Raw genomic sequence first — 16,422 nt, forward strand, 5'->3', positions numbered from 1 at the left:
TCTGACTCCTGGGCTCCGGTGAGAGAATTATATCTGATCACAGAAATTTTGTTTTATAAGTTTGCCTCTACAACTTCTTCCCTTCAAAACATGTTGAGAAATTGATATTGCGAGGGCAAGCTGTGCTATAAATACAAAAAGTAAACAGAAAATTGAAGGCCATGGTTTCATTTCAAGGTCAAGACGAAAAGGTCCTGATAGTAATATTTTTCTATTTTTCTTTGTAATAATATATAGGCAGTAATTCCGAAAAATATTCTACATTTTTACATTGGAATCCACATATAATAGTCACATTGATTAAAATGTTAACCATTCACCTATTTTTAATTAAGTATTGAACTTCTGACAAATTACATTTAAATAATGAAGGCTCATAATAATGGAGAAAGATTGTTTAGGGAATGTATTGCAGGTTTTTTTTTTTTTATTTAAAAGCTGACTAAATATCACTGGCTTCGTTTAAAAGCAAAGCCATCAAATATCTATGAAATGTGACTTAAAGCATTTCTTTTATCGGGCAACTCCTATTGTTATCTATTTTAAAATGCTTCAAAAATCCTATAGTATTTGTGCTCCTAATCATCATATCACGTTGTCTAAAGGTTACTTTTTATGCCGTATCGCTCTTCTATTCAAAGGTCTCCTGTGACTTTTCTTCTCAGTCAGATTAAATACGGGCCTCACATGATCTAGTCCCTAATTTCCTGTTAATCCCATCACCTGTTATTTTTCGCTTCCTAGCTCTCTCCTATCTACTCAGCCACACTGGCCTCTGCCCTGTCCCTTGAATGCACCAAGAACACTCTGGCATGCTGGTCTTTGAGCAAGTTTCTCCTTTCCTTGGAATGCTCTTCCCCAAGGTAACCCTGTGGCTCACTACCTCACCTTCTTTAGCTCTCTGATCAAATACAATTTGAGAGCCACCCCTGACACACGTGCGTGTGTGTGTGTGCACACGCATGCACACATGCATGTGTGTACATGTTATGGACCAAATGTTTGTGTTCACCACAAATTCATATGTTGAAACCCTAACTCCCAATGTGATGGTGTGTGGAGACTGTGGAGATGGTGCCTTTGGGGAGGCCATTAGAGTTAGATGAGGTCCTGAAATTTGGGCCCTTGTCTGATGGGATGAGTGTTCTTAAAAGAAGAAACAGCAGCTCTCTCCACCACGTGAGGACGTAGCAAGAAGGTGGCCATCTGCAAGCCAGGAAGAGAGCCCTCACTAGAACCTGATTCTGCTGGCACCCTGATCTCAGACTTTCAGCCTCCAGAACTGTAGGAAAATAAACATCTATTGTTTAAGACAACCAGTCTATGGGTTTTTTTTTGTTATGGCAGCCTGAGCTAACATAATACACATAAACATCTGTGTGTATTTGTCATGTATATGTGTGTGTGTGTACAAATTTATGGATTTATTTCTTTTGCTTACATTGCTCTCCTTGCTGCTGCTGTCTATTCAGAGTGACCCTTCTATATTTTCCTTCCTAGCAATATCCCCAGTACACATACTATGTACTCTACTTGTTAATCTGCTTATTGCCTCTTCTCTCCAAGTAGAATATAAGCTCCATCATAACTAAAATGGCCATTCCATTGTAATCATGATTCTGAGCTTTTCTTAAAGCTTCTCTCTTCCCTCCTTTGGATACAACTTTTTGTTGGAAAGACTGCAGTGAGCTGAGGCATGTGATCCACTATCCATCTCCACCTCACTTGCTCTTTCCCTTTGTCTCTCCTCCTTGCTAACTTCCATGTGGACCTGAGGGAAGTGGACAAGGTGGTGAGGAATACAGCAGAACTGGGCGAATACAGCTGGATTATGACATGTGTGCCTGAGGCCTTCAAAGGCATATAAACCTTTTTTTTCCTATAGTCTTCATCGGGGTTTCTTAGATATGCTGCATGGGTAGCCTAAGGTCTTCCTTTACACTGGCTGTTTTTCCCTCAACCACTGTGCAATGTCAGTCATCCCTCTACATTATCACTTGGCCTCTCTACACATCTCTCTCTTGCCAAATCTCTTTCAGGATGGCTTCTTGGCCTCTTCCCGTCTTCTGTCTTTTCTTCTGTCTTTTCTTCTTCAAGAGATCACACATCCTTGTCCTGCACATGTGGTTTGCTCACATATTGCCCTTTATAACTTTGCTTTGCCACAACCATGTAGCTCCAGGTTCAGCCTTTCATCTTCAGTCTTCCACAGGTAGGGACGAAATGTGTTTCTCTTCCAGTTGCTGGGACTGCATAACAAATTACCTTAAAACTTACAAATGCCAGATGACCATATATTATGCTAAAGGATTCTGAGTCAAGGTACTAAGAGACTATTCCAGGAAGTTTGCTGAGAGTCTCAGCTGCAAGACTGGAAGCCTAGGGGCTAGAATCGGCTAAAGGTAGTTCACTTATGTCAGTGACTAATGCAGGCTCTTGGCTGGGGTCTCAGTTCCTCTCCAAGTATCCTCTCCATGTGGACTAAGTTGGACTTCCTCAAAGCAAGGCGACTGGCATCCCCAGAATAAGCATCCTGAAGAAAGAAAGTTAGACAAAGGCTCTTTCATTTTATGATATAGCCTCAGAAGTCGCACAGCAGCAGTATTATTTCTCTGTGCTCTCCGGTCAGAGCAGTCACATCACACCCTGGTTCAATAGGAGGAGAAACAGGCTTTTCTCTTGGCAACAGGTGACGTTCTGGAAGACCGTATTACTATAAACTTGGCAAAATGCAATATCCCAATAATATTTTTTTAACCAAACTGCTAGGGACAGATATCATATGTTCAAGTCTTTGTTACTTAGCTCGAGGTAAGGAAAAGCATTTCATCCTCTGTTCCACATGGGGAGTGAAGAGAGAAAAAAATGACACAAAAGCCGACAACAGTCTCCAAGGAAATTCTCTTTTATTCCCATTTCTTTCTTCATTTCTTTTTACCTTCAAGAGGTGTGTATAGGCTAAGGAGAAAAAACAAGCCTTCATCACTTCCTTTGCAAACCCTGTCTAAGTGGATCAGCACCTCAGTTTGGAAGCTGGCAAATGCACTACTTTTCTTCATGCACGGCCTTTGGAGAGACTGCCAAAATGTAGACAGTGTCCCATTTATACATTTTATTAAGTATAAATTTGAATATATCAGCACATAAAAGGAATATAGCCAAATGGAGAGAACTGAATTTTAGAAATTGAAGGATGGGTTGATATTAGGAAACCTGTTAACATATTTGTCACCCGTAAGACATAGAGTGCTTTTACAAAACAATATAAAAAACACACAGAGATTTGTGAGAAAGTCTTACAAGAAATAGGCTAAGAATATGAAGTGATACACAAATACAAATAACCAATAGAATAATGTACAAACTAATCGGATAAACAAAGATTAGGTAAGTAATAGCAAGTACTATTTTTAACATATACAAATTATAGATAATATAGATTAATATAACTCAGTTTTTGTGAGTTCAGAGGTAGATTTTCTTTTCTGTAATGAGCATATAACACTTTTGTGTACGTGTGCACATGAGTGTGCTTTTGTTTTTCCAATTACAAAAAATATAATGTGAGGATAGGACTAGATGATGTCTATGAGTCCTTCCAGGTCTACGGTCCCATTATTTTCAGCTTGATATTTTTGTTGCAATATTCTTTCAGCAGCTGGCTTCAAAACTTTGAATATAGCCCCAATGCCAATGAAAGAAAACCAAATGTTTTAGCTTAATGCTCAAAGGCATCTACTCTTATCCCAGTGAACTTTCCCATTCCAACTGTGTGTACCTTAACTGCAATCATATCAAGTGACCAATTCTTCTTCCTACATAGTCCCATGTCATTATTCGTATTGTACACACCATACTTTTTACCTGGGATGCTCTCCCCTAATATTTTAAGGATGCTTAAGTGCAGTGCTCTGTTAAGATTTAGAAAAACATTCTATCACTCTATTAAAACTTTCGAGGATTCCTCCAAGAAGAAGGAACCCTGAGCCTTTCTCAACTACCCAAGCACTTTGTTAATACCACCGTTATAGAATTTTCTACTATTCCTCTTAGTTATCTGTGTATGTACCTCAACTTTACCATAGATGGTAAGTTCTTTGAAGGCAAAATCTGTGTCTTAATAATATTTTGAATCGCTGACAGCACTTGGCCAAATATCTTATACAACATTTTTTTCAATAAAAAAGACAAAAATAATGTTAGTAGTAAGCCTTGTATTTAGTGTTTACTGTGTGCCCAGCATTATATAAAACTTGGTTGGAATCATTTAAGCCTCATAAACTTTTGAGATAGATACTGTTATTAGTCTGATTATAGACTAGGAATCAAAAGCATAAAAAGAATAAGTAATTTGCCTATGCGAAAACAAATCTCTTTATTTGAGCCCTTTTCTTTTCTCTAAGGGGCCCATCAATGAATCCTGGGGGTCTCATATTATTCTTTCAGTACATAATGACAGACAAAAGGGAAAGAAAAACATTGAAAACAATCTCCAAAGAATAAAAACAGAGGCAGATAAATGGTATATACATTCAAAAGTGTAAGCAAGGATTGGATTCTAAAGTAATCTGACAATAAGAATTAGTGAAATAGAAGTAGAAAGGTAAAAGTAGTAAAGCATATGTATTATTTAAAGATTGCGATCTTAAGAATATTTTGTTGTATGATTTTTTATATTCCTTAAAATGATAGACAAAAACAAAACCACTAATTCACATGTAGATCAAATGGGTACAAGAACACATTTTTCGCTCTAGTTCTGCTTGAATGAGTGCTTAAATGGAAATTCTCTATTGTTATTGATTACAGCTTTCTGTAACCCAACCATCTTCCCTTTGAAAAGGAGTTTTAGTCTGATAAGGACTAAAATGCTGTGTACTTTTCTAATTCACCTGGCATTTATTCAAACCCCACAGCCCTAGGATTTTGAGGATATTGAATTTGGATCATTCAAAGGGCAAAAGGACATGTTTAAAGAAGTTAATCGTGACCTCGTGTACTTACTGGAGGCTGTGCTTCCATTTCCAGAACAAAGGGAAAACCTGGCTGTTTCTGTTTAGAAGTTCAGGGCTCAGAATGCTCCAGAAAATATAGGCATTCCAGGACTGGATTGGATGGGATGAAATTGAAACATTGGATCACAATGGAGTGTAAACCTAAACCTCTCTGAATATGGGCAGCAAAAGTGTGTAATTCATGGCAGAAACTTAAATTTGAAAAAAAAAAGAATGTTAGAAGTAATAAAAACAAGAAGAAATGAAGTGAGAATCCCAGAGCCTTCATTACCTGCCAAAATAAAGTCGACATGTATTACATTCCTCCCTTTTGTGGGTCCCTTCCACACCTGTTGTTGCTTTCCTGGGGAATTAGCCAAAGTGATACAATTTCTAAGTTTTAGTGGAGAGAAATAATTGCATCCCAGGAACAGGAGGCCAAGGTTCCATGTCTCCACCACTGTTCTTGTTTTTTAATATCTTTGACGGAGGACAATTGATTTAATATAGTGGTTCAGGGAAAGCAAATGGCACATCATGTACACACAGCACAGGAAACGTTTTAGTATATGTTTATAAATTGCATCAACCCTGGCTCAGAGCTTCGTTTGATTTTTTTTTTTTTTTTTTTTTTTTTTTTTGGCGCGGTGGGTGGGTGGTTGGTTGATTGGTGAATTGGTTGTTTGGTTTGTTGGACATGTTATGTTAAAGAAATGACCCCTGAGAGGTGACTCAGCTCTATCTCTGGATGATTTCACACATACTTAGCTGAAAATGCTTTCCTGTACTTATGGTCCTCAGAAAAAGTACAGACTTTGATTTTATTAAAGTGAAACATTATTCTGCAAAAACAGTCCATTTGTTAAGATGTATTGGAAGAATATTTCATGCATATACTCTTTCATCAATTTTGTTCTGAGCAATTATGTGGCTGGCACTGAGCTTTACTGAAATATTGAAAAGACAGACTATCCACAGGAAATCTAAAAACTAGCTTGAGAGAAAAAACAATGACGGTAGTTATCAATGGCCAACTTGAAATCATTGTCACACATTTTTGATCAAATACGGTATTAACAACAGTATCACCGTTGCAAATAAATGTGTTTGTACTCAAGACGAGAGGGTTAATATTTTTTCTCTGCCACGGTGATACTTGAAAGCACAGACATTTGTTCATTCCCAGCTCATAAGGCATTGCAGTCACCTAGAGCAAGTCATTTAACCACATCAAGCCTCTGTTTTCTAATTTCTAGAATAGGAACTTATGATAATACTTTCTTCCAAGAGTTTATGTGAGAAGAAAATGTGACAATAAAATACATCTTTTCAGAAATCTTAACAGCATAGCTCCTTTCAAATATGCATACAAATCTTGACCAAATCACTGTGTCATAGACATTGGCACATTAGAAGATACAATTCTCACTGTCCGAAATTTCCAAAGATAACGAATGCTATTGGGCAGTTGTGACTGCTGCCACTGGAGAACCTTAAGCATATGACCAATTCGATGAAATGCTGACTGAGAGATCTGAGTATTAGATGGGTAGGTGGACTAATTTCAAGACCTCATTCTCTAATTCTATTATTTTTGCCTATTATTTCTGCCTCACATCCTCTTCCTAGAAGAAGTTTCTACTTTACGTTTTTCCTAGAGTGAATGAAAAGAGAAGCCAGCAGTGATTTGTGCTTTCAGCCCAAACGCCCTGGAAAAGGCTGTGGAGTTTCTTCTTCTGGAGTGCCCAGCCTATGAATTTGGAATATTCAAAAGAATCAGGTGACTCTGGTCGCCTGCAAATCTGAACGGGTTCCTTCACAATGGAAGGTTCTTTATGGTACTCTTCCTGCTGATCAGAAGATTCAAGTACCAAACCCAGGTCTATCTGACTGCAGAACCCTTGCCCTGCATTTCTACCTTGCACAGTCTTCCAGATGGGTTTGTCCACTGGCAGGCAAGACTGGCCCAGCTCAGCAACAGAGAAGAAAGATTTCTCAGCCAGCCAAATTGACTCAGTAAATAAGTACTGGCCAATATTTACCAGGAACCCTGAGATTTCTACCTACATAAGCACAAAATGTGGTTGAGGTTCCTGGGCACTAGGCATGTTTAGATATGAGATATGCCTTCGTGTTCTGTTTTGTTTTTTAAATGTCTTTTTATGTGCTGTTGATCTATATTAAAATATAGTAAAAAAAAAAACTAATAAAATAAAATGTCCACACTGGAGGAATTTAACTGAATTTGAATACGTTTAGACAGACTCCACATACATATATAGCAGTGAATGTAGAAACTTCTTGATGTCCAGTTCATGATGAGATTTGGCACTATGGTCCTGACTGGTGGTTATTCTGGAGCTGAGCAGGGTTGGATTTGGCAAGGGAGTGAAATACTTCTTGACCACAATTTTAATTCATAGAGATAAGCAATGAACATAAATAATGTCATAAAGGTTATCCATTAGAAATAAAGGTAAATAGTCTGAATTTGACTACTAAACCCAAGAGCAAATGACTGAAAGAAGGAGCCAAGAAATGAAGCCAGAAGGGTTAGGAAAGAAGGGAAACTGACACCATAGGAAGTTTGATTCAGCTGGAAGAAATTTAATTCAGCTGGAGAAATATCCTTAGTGAATTTGATTCAGCTGGAGAAATTCTCTGGTCTTGCGTTAGACATTTACTGTCATTTATTTTTCTTAAGCAGTGTTTGTGGTAGGCAACTACAGACTTCCCTGATGTCTGGTCCACTTCTTCCAGTTAAATAAAATGTTAACATTACCCACCACTTCCCCTGCCCTCTTGCTTTGAGTAGTTAGGTAGGGCCATGAAACTAACTTCAGGCAGTGAAATATGAGCAGTATGTATCCCTCTTCCAGGAAAGCTTTGTAATAATTGTTGGTGGTTGACTTTCCAACCTTTCTCTTCCCGTTGCAGGGAACACCGATAGTGCATGTTGAAATTGTAGTGCCAGAAAGTGGCATAGCATAAATACAGTCATGTGTCACTTAGTAACAGGGTTATACCCCAAGAAATGTGTCCTTAGGTGAGTTTATCCTTGTGCAAACATCATAGAGTGTACTTACACAAACCTAGATGGTGAAGCCTACTAAACAACTATGCTATGTGGCATAGCCTATTGCTCCTAGGTGTTACTGAATACTGTAGGTAATTGTAACACAGTGGTAAGTATTCATGTATCTAAACATATCTAAACATAAAAGAGGTACAGTAAAAATGGAGACTTATAATCTTATGCAACCACCATCATATATGCTATTCATCGTAGACCAAAACGTCCTTATGTGGAACGTGACTGTATATTGAGCAGAGCCTCCCACTGACCTGCAGTGGACAGACAGAGAGCATGAGGGAGAAATAAACATTTGTTGTTCTAAGCCACTAAGATTTGAGGGTTGTTTGTTACCACAGCTAACCTGGTCTATCCTTTTAGGATGTTCACGGCCACTGGTGTGAGCACACCAGAGCTTATTAAAGGGGTTACAGCAAACGGACTGCAACAAACGTGCAACTTCATATTTCTCTTTATCCAAAGCTATCATACAAGGCTTCACTTTTCTAGACACTTCTAGAAAGTAGCAAAATACTGGTGGAGAAATCAAAGATGAACTTACAAAGTATTTGGTTCTTTCATTTCACAATATATCAATCTATAATACAGTACTTTATAACTAAATAGGCATTAAACTGAGTTTTTGCAGGACAGGAAACAAAACTTATTTTTCTTCCAGCTGTGCCAGTGTCTACCACATAACTTTAAAAATAGCTTGCATTGGTCGGGCACAGTGACTCACACCTGTAATCCTAGCACTTTGGGAGGCCAAGGCGGGTGGATCACCTGAGGTCAGGAGTTCGAGAACTGCATGGCCAACATGGTGAAACCCCATCTCTACTAAAAATATAAAATTAGCTGGGCCTGGTGGCACATGCCTATAATCTCAACTACTTGGGAGGCTGAGGCAGGAGAATTGCTTGAACCCAGGAGATGGAGGTTGCAGTGAGCTGAGATCGAGCCATTGCACTCCAGCCTGGGCAACAAGAGTGAAACTCGGTCTAAAAAAAAAAAAAAAAATACATGATACACCATTTGAAAAGTACTCTTTACTTCCCTCTGATGAATTTAATGCCACATATTTAAGGATCACTTCCAAGAACCAACTAGCCCAAGCAATGAGCATTTTTAGATGCTTAAACGTTATTGGGAATTCAGAAGAGCACTTGTTTACATGTTGCATGGCTATTTATATTTATTGTGTAAGAAATTAAAACAGAAAAATTTAGAAATAGTTATTTATTAGTTTATTTAAAATAATAAAATAAATCCATTATACGTTAATGTAAATAACACTTTTTGATTTAAAAAACTACATTTTTCAAATCAAGAGCATTTTTATTGAGAAGAATACCATCGTTTTACTTTTTCCAAAATCTCTTTAATGTCTGGCTTAATAGAAGACAGCTGGATTCTCTTATCTCATTCTGCATTCAATTGGTTACAATATCCTACACTAGGTATCTTCAGAAAAACTCCACTGTATAGTTTTGAAAGCATGAGAGTAACAATGGCAAATGCTATCGCAGTGTTATTATGGATGTGTGCGCCCCCTGAAAGAGTCTTGGGGACTCTGAGGCATCTCTCTCTTCTCTGAATGCTTTTGTGTCAGGAAACCTTAGAGCAGAGTTTACCACTTGACTATTATCCAGTTGTTTTGTGTATGTTACATGTGGATCCCAACCTAGATTGTAAATTCTATGCCGGCAGGAACAGTGAGTGCTTACCAAATACAGAAAAAGGACAAAGCCTGCTATAACCAAGGACCACAGAACAATGATACAAAACTACTAAGTATTAAAGTGCTGTTATTTTTAAAACAAATGTAACATAATAATAAGTTTTTAAATGTTATCTTTTTCAAGTCCTTCTCACCTCTAGAAAAAATGAAAAGAATAAAGTGGGTAGTTATCTTTGTAGTTAGTTTTTATACTTCACACAAATATGTCTGTATACAATATTTAGTATCAATGTTTCCCTTATATAAATAATGTTTTGTGTATCTTCTTTTTAACTCAGAATCCTGATTTTGAGATCTAGCCATATTGCTACATATAAACCTAATAAATTTATTTAAATAGCTATATGGTCTTATGTAACTTCTTATTTGTTTACGTTCTAATGATGCAAATTTAAATAGTTCCCAATTTGTCACACATGCCAATGATGCTAAAATAAATACCTTTGTTCATGTTTCTTCAGCTATTTGTGCAACATTTGTTCTAACTTAAATTTTTTTAAAATGAAATATCTGGGCCTATGTATATGTACACATTTTTGTTTAGCCAGATGTAGTCCCCCAAAACTGTATGCACCAATTTAAACTTCTACCAGCAGTACATGAGAGTGTCATTTGCCTTATACTTTATGTTGTCAGGTTTTATTTATGTTTTACTCTGCCCTAATGAGGCTAGAACAGTGTCAGGGAATAGTAGGCCTTCGGCAAATACCTGTTACCTGTAGCAACTCTAGTCTGAGGCTTGGACGTTTGAATATGGACACATTTTGCAAGCATAGACACATGACCTCTTTGTCCTATGTGATCCTTGCAACAGACTAGCAGGCTGTCTCTCATGCAGACCCCACGGAGTATAAAATAAACCCAGAAGCCCATTTGGGTTTATTCCATTCCAAGAAGCACTTTGTGCTCCACATTCTGTAAGTACAGTAGTTCTGTACTTCTGTTCCTCTTTTGATTGTCCACATCCTTAGCCTCCAAGACAGCCATCCTGTCAGCATGGAGGTCACCATTACCATAGCACTGAGACAAGTGCAGCTGAAATGCTTCATCCTGGACATAAGCTGCCAGAACTCTCTTCTGCAGACTTTACTGTGGGATGCATAGTTATGCAGTGAGAGATCACTGTCTGCATTCAATTACACTGCTGCAAAGCTAATGGGATTGTTTCAAGACCCTACAAATTACCAGATGTTGACAATCAGCTCAAATGTGTTTCCCTGTTCCTATAAGCTGAGGAAAAAATTTTAAAGTTGAGGGGGAGAATGACATCTCCTTGATACCTCAAATATGTATCTTCTCATTTCAAGGGAGTTTTGGCTGTGTATTTAAGAAAATGTGATGATAGTACTGTCATAACCCAGCTTGGCTTAAATACCCATGACAGAAGAAGCTTGCAACCATGCACATTTTAGGGCAGGAAATGTGCATTAGAGATATAAGTGAGCAGTGTTGAATGATATACACTGGGTATTCCTATTTATTAAGTGAAAATATGGGTCTGCATATCTTTGCGATTTTCTTATAAGATAAAACACATATATGTAATAAAAGTCAACAAAATATAACCACAAAGCATGTAGGACAATTGGAAAACACTGTTAAAAATCATTTAAAACATGAATATGGTCATATTCCACAGAAGAACTGAGGCATGAAGTGTGAAAGTCATTTAACAAGACAGTTCAGTATACAGACCAGAGCCCAGTTGCCCTGCCCAAACATAATCTTTGACTATTCCCCCACTTCTGTTTTTACAAACAGAATGTTCTGGCGCTCATTTCTGCTGAGCTCTAGCCTCTTGAAGAAGTCCAGAAAAAACACAAAGTTCACAGAATTTGCAAGCTGACCCAACGGTTTGCATATTATGGGTAGTTTCTGATATTTCTCTCATAGCTACTTTCCTGGGATGTTTAGTGAATGAGACAATCTCTGGATTTCAGAAATTTCTAAATGAGGGCCTTATTTTTGTCTAAGTTTCAGATTTGTTTCTCCCCCATGATAGAAGTAGGTATGTTTATTTAGCCCCGTTTTCTCCAAATCTTCTGAAAAGTTCAGAGAGTTTTAAGTACCAGGGTGTCAATTTTAGCTCTGTGCACATGGCATTCAAAGCATAAAAGCTAATAATGTTTGGTTTAATTATTATCCTAGAATATTTATAAATAATTTACCATTCTTTCTCAAAATAAAAGTCTTTCAAGGAACGCAAATCTGGGGTGGCTCCATGTTTAATTTCTTACTATTATTACATACAAGGATTTTGCATCCCAACTATATATTAATAGAGTGTGTAAAATATACAGTTCCTTTTGGAGCGAGAATTAGAGAAAGTGCTAAGTTTGGGTTTATGAACTTCTTGAGTTCTTAAGTTTTGCAGTAGGCATTGGTATGATGGTTAATACTGAGTGTCATCTTGACTGGATGGAAGGATGCAAAGTATTGTTCCTGGGTGTGCCTGTGAGGGTGTTGCCAAAAGCAATTAACATTTGAGTCAGTGGACTGGGAGAGGCAGACCCACCCCTAGTCTCGGTGGGCATCATCTAATCCGCTGCCAGCTTGGCTAGAATAAAGCAGGCAGAGCAAGTTGGGGGGACTAGAATTGCTGAGTCTTCCAGCCTTCATCTTTCTCCCGTGCTGGATGCTTCCTGCCCTCGAACATCAGACTCCAAGTTCTTCAGCTTTTGATTCTTGGACTTACAGAAGTGATTTGCCAGGGGCTCTCAGGCCTTCAGCCACAGACTGAAGACTACACTATCAGCTTCCCTACTTTTGAGGTTTTGGGAATTAGACTTGCCTCTTTGCTCCTCAGCTTACAGATGGCCTATTATGGGACTTCACTTTGTGATCATGTGAATCAATTTTCCTAATAAACTCTCTTCAAAAATACATATATCCTATTAGTTCTGTCCCTTTAGAGAACTCTGACTAATACAATTGGTAAGAATACACCTTTTGCCAGAGACTTATCACAAAGACAGATAATCTGGGTGTGTAACACAAAAACACTGATACGATAAAACACATGCCAAAAATGGCAAACTTGTTATAATGCAATAAATAAATTTTATTTAACAAAAGCAAAGAAAAAATGAAAAGGAACAAATATAACCCCAACCTGGGAAAACTCATTTTAAGCTCTCACTTATTTGATATTATCTTTCCAAGAATAATGGAGCAAAAGTAATCACATTCCTTTTCCTTTACATACTTTTGCTCAGAGAAACCAGATGCAGAACGCAACTTTGCCTCCCTGCCAAACTGTCAAGTTTGTTTAATATTTAAGTTTCATATGACATAAATGAAAGAAGCAAAAGTATTGTTAGTGCTGAGAGTTCTGAATTTGAGTCATTTTTAACTGATCACTGTATGTTCTAAAAATAGAAATGAATCTCCATCTTCCCCAACTTGTGTGTTTCCTACTATAACTCCAGTGGTGATAAAAAGTGGAATGGTCTTGTAAGTGTGGGCCTGTATCCATGATTCATGTAAATTTCAAGTAGTGAAGTTTCCACTATCGAAGCATATTCATGTATTTTGGAAGAATGTTTTTCATGAATAAACATTGAAAAGCTTTCAAAAAGATGAAAAAAGATGGATCGTTCATCAATTTGAATTAGATTGATCTTGTTCGTATCAATCACGGTTATAGTCAAAATCATGCTATGTAAGACTTATTAAGTATTTACTTATTTACTCTGTACTAGGCACTGATGTAATCTCCCTATGTCCATGTATTCATTTAATCTTTACAACAACACTTTGATGTAAACACTATTTTCATCTTCATTTTAAAGAGAAAGAAACTGAGGCAGAGAGAAATTCAGTAACTTGACTGATTTCATGTGAATCATGAATTGAGTAATCTTTTCGTCTCCCTTCCTCCCGAGAGCCACTAAAAATGGTATTGAAAAGCTCTAATATTTACAAATAATAATTATCATCTTTTTGCAATGATAAATTATTTTATGAACAAATCAGACAGGTTTGTATTATTTACAAATATCATGTCCTGCCATGAGCATGCTTTCCTCTAAATGGACTATATCAAACTGCCATGTTGACTTTGGACTTGGCCATGTGACTTTCTTTGGCCTATAGGACATGAGTGGAAGTTTTAATGTCAAGTTCCAAGCAGAAATTTTAAATGGGTTTGTGTGATTTGACACTCTCACTCCTGTGTTCCTATTCTCTGCTCTGAGAACAGCACATCCCAGGCAGGGGCTGATCCTTCATCCTGGAAGCAACAATGAGAAGACATAAGGAGGCAGCCAAGCCCAGCATTGTCGAGCAGAGCAGCCGCTGACCCAGAGCCCTCACACAACGTAAATGGGAAATAAATCTACATTGTAAGTCACTGAGTTAATGTGGTTGGTGGTTACAGCAGCAAAAACAAACTGAAAAACAACAATAAAGGGAAAAAATGCTATAAACCCACAATAATAAGAAGAGCCACAGAAAGGCTATCTGAGGTTAAAAAGACTCAAAAACTTCTGAAGGATGGAAAGTTCTTGGAGGAGTATTGACCGGAACAGTTTAAGTGAAACCACAGCTTAAGAAACACACAGGGATGCTGCCACTAGGTTGGGAGGAACTTACGTTAGATCTTGGACCTAGAAAACTATAGAGCTCAAAACTTATGAAGCAATTAATTTCGCCTTCCAGTCATCACATTACACCTACGTTGCCTGGTTAAGAAGCCTCACTTAGTGCACGATGCTCGTGTTTCTTTATTGCCCCATTGTCATCTACCAGAAGATACTAAGCATTTGATTAAAACCTGCAAGAGAAGCAAGACAAAGACCAATATTATCACGGATAAAACATATCTTTGGAGAAGGAGATATTCATAAACACAAAAATATTTTAAAATATTTCAACTTACTATTCTCTAGAGCTATTTGAGAAGAGACTACATAAATATAAAGAAGAGAGCAAAATAGTGTCAAGGAAAAAGAAAAATCAGAAACTAAGAAAGAGGTCTTCGAAATTCAAAATAATGTTCCTAGCATTGGGGATACTGAATTTGATGACTTGATTACGATGGGAACAATGGCTATATCTATTAAGAAGGTTTGTCTTCTGTGATGTAATTGAGAAATAACTCTTGGGTGGCACTTCGAGACTATGAAGAGTGGGCTCTGTTTCACAGCCACCTTTCATTCAGTCAACATTAGCATTCATTGACAATCCTTACCTACCAGTCGTCACATTGAGAGTAGTGAAATGATAGTTTCAAATGTTGTCTTTCCTTTTACATTTATTGTCTGACATTCTCTCTCTCTATCTTTCTTCAGGTATCATTAAAGATTCATGGGTCTTTATGAACTTTTAGTCAATGTCTTGTTATCCACTGTTACCATCTTTATTGTAGACACACAAATGTGTATCTTAAATGTGGCCCCTGGGAGCCCCTACAAACTGGTTGCTATGCATGATGTGTCTTAAGATTATGAGAACACATTACATAACTAGAAAAATAAATGTAACATACAGAAATCTAGGTACATCATTGTGAAATAAGAATGCCAAAAGTAAAGAGAGTCTAAAAACCTTCCAGATTTAAAACTAGCAGCAAACAAATAAATGAACAACAATACAGAAAAACAGTTTTTCAGGTGTGGTGGTGCACACCTATAATCCCAGCTACTCAGGAGGCTGAGGTGGGAGAATTCCTTGAGCCCAGGAGTTTGAGCCTACAGTGAGCTATAATCACCACTGCACTGCAGCCTGGGCCAGAGTGAGACTACGTCTCTAAAAAAAAAAAAGTGAAATGCAGACAGAGGATTTAGAAGAATTTAAAAGAAGGTCAAGGATGTTAACAGTTGCCATCTTATAAAGTGAAGTGTCTGGGGAAAATCTTAGTGGAACAGGAAATAAAGATATAATATCAAGATATAATAATTGTTCTGGGTTGAATTGTGCCACCTCCCAAAACATATGCTAGAGTCCCAGCCCCCAGTACCTTGAAATATGACCTTCTTTGGAGACAGGGTCTTTCCAGGGGTAATCAGGTTAAAATGAGGCCATTCAGGGGATGGGGGTGGGTAATACAAACCCATGTCTTTATAAGACAGGGAAAGTAGGACACAGATGCATGCACCGAGGGTGGATGATGTGAGTAGATGGTCATCTGCAAGCCGAAGAGAGAGGCCTGGGGCAGATCTTCCCCTTAGAGCCCTCAGAAGGAACTAACCCTCCTTGCTACCTTGATTTTGGGCTTCTGGTCTTCAGAACTCTTAAGACAATAATTTTTTTTCCTGCTGAAGCCACCCAATTTGTGGAACTTTGTTATGGCAACCCTAGAAAATGAATACAAGTATGTTTCTTAATGTTACAAATCTATCCAACAGAGAACCCGGGAATAGTGATATTTCCAAATTGGGAAAAGGAGGAAGTGCTCTACGTTCACTCAATCATCTTTTATCAAAGCAGGAGCCCAGGAGAAACATCTAAAATTAATAAATAAACATGCATTATTAAATGTGAGATGGGACTTTCTGGATTATTAGAAACAGATTCAATTAATTTCCTCTGGAGACAGGACTGGATGGGGGAAAAAATGAGGCAGCTTGTCAATGAACTTTTTTTTTATTAACAGATTCTTAAATCATAGCATA

General features: G+C 37.6%; 2 long non-coding RNA genes across 8 annotated transcripts in view; one reads left to right on the forward strand and one right to left on the reverse strand.

Annotated features, from left to right (window-relative positions):
* The window catches only part of LOC123567975 (uncharacterized), a 184,780-nt gene that overhangs the window by 65,681 nt on the left and 102,677 nt on the right, over positions 1-16,422 (forward strand). The gene's annotated exons all lie outside the window — the stretch shown is intronic.
* Positions 1-16,422, reverse strand: part of LOC141408231 (uncharacterized) — a 45,190-nt gene that overhangs the window by 2,076 nt on the left and 26,692 nt on the right. The gene's annotated exons all lie outside the window — the stretch shown is intronic.

The sequence above is a fragment of the Macaca fascicularis genome, chromosome 12 (genome assembly GCF_037993035.2).
Source record: "Macaca fascicularis isolate 582-1 chromosome 12, T2T-MFA8v1.1".
Taxonomy (NCBI): domain Eukaryota; kingdom Metazoa; phylum Chordata; class Mammalia; order Primates; family Cercopithecidae; genus Macaca; species Macaca fascicularis.